This window comes from Parasteatoda tepidariorum, chromosome 5 (genome assembly GCF_043381705.1).
Source record: "Parasteatoda tepidariorum isolate YZ-2023 chromosome 5, CAS_Ptep_4.0, whole genome shotgun sequence".
Lineage (NCBI taxonomy): Eukaryota > Metazoa > Arthropoda > Arachnida > Araneae > Theridiidae > Parasteatoda > Parasteatoda tepidariorum.
In genome coordinates, this window is record NC_092208.1 from 43,902,117 (window position 1) to 43,905,063 (window position 2,947).

At 29.7% G+C, this 2,947-nt stretch overlaps 1 non-coding gene across 1 annotated transcript; it reads right to left on the reverse strand.

Annotated features, from left to right (window-relative positions):
* Window positions 1–320: 320 nt before the first annotated feature.
* Window positions 321–481, reverse strand: LOC122268956 (U1 spliceosomal RNA). Its single transcript, XR_006224817.1, has one exon. It is a non-coding gene; the product is annotated as a U1 spliceosomal RNA (small nuclear RNA).
* Window positions 482–2,947: the final 2,466 nt, after the last annotated feature.

Genomic DNA, 2,947 nt, shown 5'->3' on the forward strand with positions numbered 1-2,947 from the left:
TCAGAAATCCGAATCCATCGAAAAATGATGTTTATTCAGAGAAAGTGTCTGATTTCGTAACTTAAAATATTGTCTGCACTAAGTAATTAGCATCTCTCTCGAACCATTAAGATTGAGTCCTACAATATATAGATCCGAGCACTAAATCAAAAGCTATTCAGGTTTTTGGCACACTATACGTAAGAATATCATTAATATTTATATGAGCCCGAGTAACTCCTGTAAGGCTTAAGCAGAAGGTAGGTAGGCGTTACTTCAATATTGAACCTCAACAACACAACGAAGAGATATGTAAGAACATGGTTTTTTTTTTAATATTACAGGGACAGCGCGAACGCAGTCCCAACTACCAAAAATTATGCACCCCAAGCAATCACAATTTGTGAATGTGGCGAGCGTCAACCCCTCGCAGTGCAATGAAAGGTCTCTGCTCGGGGGAGCCTCCTTGTTGATCAAGGCATCCCCAGTGCCAGGTAAGTATGATTATTTGGATTTCATAAAAAATTAGATAACAACTAACTTAATATATGACTGGTAGCTAAACATATCTTATATTTCAACATTCTAACATTACTTGGGAGGGAATTGCTCTGACCAAAGAAATCTAAGATAGTCCTATCCTGTTCATCAATTAACAATTGTAGAAAAGCTTTTTCACATTCAGGAATTATTCCTATCGTAAACTCGCAAAATTTTAATGTTAAAATTAAAAGATATGGGTTTAGATTTGGACCCGATAATAAGCTGTCTTTTAAGGAGTAGCAATTTTTTTCTTTAGCCGAAGCATCAAAAACTATCCATAACTTTGTAGTTTGTCTAAACACTGGATGGTGAAGAAAGTAATATATCATATTTGGAACTATCGATTTATCATTAACAGGTTCTATTATTCTTTCCGATAATTGTTCTCTTAAAACACTAGCATAACTTTCATGCAAAGAAGGATTTTTATTCAATGTTAAAACTAATTAACCTTCTTTTAGACAAATTAAAATTGTCAGAAATGTTTACATCATCTCTTAATAGTAATTTAACTACGTATCTGCCATCTTGAAACTTTATATTTTGCCCAAATCGTTTTTGTTTCTTGTTCTAAAGGTGTATTCTGAATTTTATCATTAATGCCTAAGATCTCAATATCCCGAAATTTCGGTAACTTAGGTAAATTTATAGCATCATAAGAATTATTTTCAACATTTAATTTCTCACAATTAAATTTTTCCTCACAATAACATAAATTTTCAATGATTGAGTCATTTTTTTAAAATTTGAATGAATGCTTCCTAATGTTTCGACATAAAACAAATCTTTAGTCAATTTCTTATGTACCCAGTGGGGAGTTATCAATAATAATCTGCGCTAATTAATACATCAATTGAATTTATTCCTTTCGAAAGACAGTAAGGGTAAATTGTTTAATTGTAAATTGTAAGGTATGTTGTTTAGTGATGAAAAACTAAACAACAAAACTTTGTGTTTTTCAATGGTGGGTAAAGAATCTTCAGATATTAGAATTATTGTCAAATAACAGGTGTAAATTTACAAGTAAAATTTTAAACAATGAAGTTTTTCCTGTGAGTAAACAATTTCAGCCTTTCAAAAAAAAAAAAATTCTCATTTAAATTTTTTTAACTAGAAATGTTTTTATTCCTATAACTCATTCTAAAATGCAATAAATTTTAAAAAAAAGAAACTCCCTATAAGTGCTCACAAATAATTACTGGCATTCAACAACACATGTTTGGTAATACTCTTTGTAAACATGATATTTTTTTAAAAATTAAGTTACTTCATAATTCAATTCTTTTATAGGCTTAAAGAAAAAATAACATTACACAATCAATACTAATTTATGGATGGTGTTATCTACACTAGGGCGCAATGCAAGCTCTTTACTGCCTATACTTCCAGGTCACTGTTTCCGATGTAATTTGAAGCATGGAGCTCCATGATTTGAAGCCATTCGGCTCGCAACGTGATCATTGTATTTTGCGACTCTCTTGAGTAGTGTTTCTTGTATAAGTGTATTTGTAACCTGATTTATAATTTGTGTTTAAAAAAAGAATCGTCATTTGACGACCCTTCATTTCAAAACGTAAGAATCGTTATAAAAAAAACACTTCTTACTTTATCAAAAATATACCAACTTCAAAAAATTTTATCCTAAATGATAACTTGTAAAATTAACTTAATCTCGCAACTCGAAGAATATGCTAACATCAAAGCATGTACGATTTGCAACAAGAACAAACAATAATTAACTAGTAAAAAGAGGGACTGTCAAAAAGGTGAGTTCTTTCTAAATCTAGCAACCATGTCACCTTTTTTCTATAAATGTCTAAAACAAAATACGTCAGTATTATTGCTATTATTATCCATTTATTTTTCTAAAGAAACACCCTTTTCTTTGCTGTAATTATACTGCAGAGATGCCAACTGCTCCGGACATGCGATAATAATTATAAAAACGGTAAATACACTACAAAGTAAATTTTGCAAATATTTGACTATTTTTGCTTGCTTTTTAAAAGGTAGAGCATGACAAAAATACCATGAAGTGGTGAATTATATAAGCCCACGAATTATTTAGAAAAAGTGGTGGATAAAAATCTACTAAATTGAATTTATTAAACTAAGAATCACAATTGATAAACTGCCACTTTAAAATATATATTTGCTGTCCGGAGCAAGTTGGCATCTCTGATACTGGAGTAAAAAAAAAATTTTAAAATTATCTTTTAGACATTAAAATAGAATAGTTTAAATTTGGAAAAGCGATAAAAAAAATCATCCCAAATTTGAAAATGTAAAAAAAATGTTTTGAGTGTATAGAACAGTAAGCAAAATGTTATTTTCATTTTAAAACTAATTCGTAATATTTTTCTCAATAAATTGATGCATGATGAACTGCTTTAATAACATGTAATTTAAGTAGAGTTTTACCAGT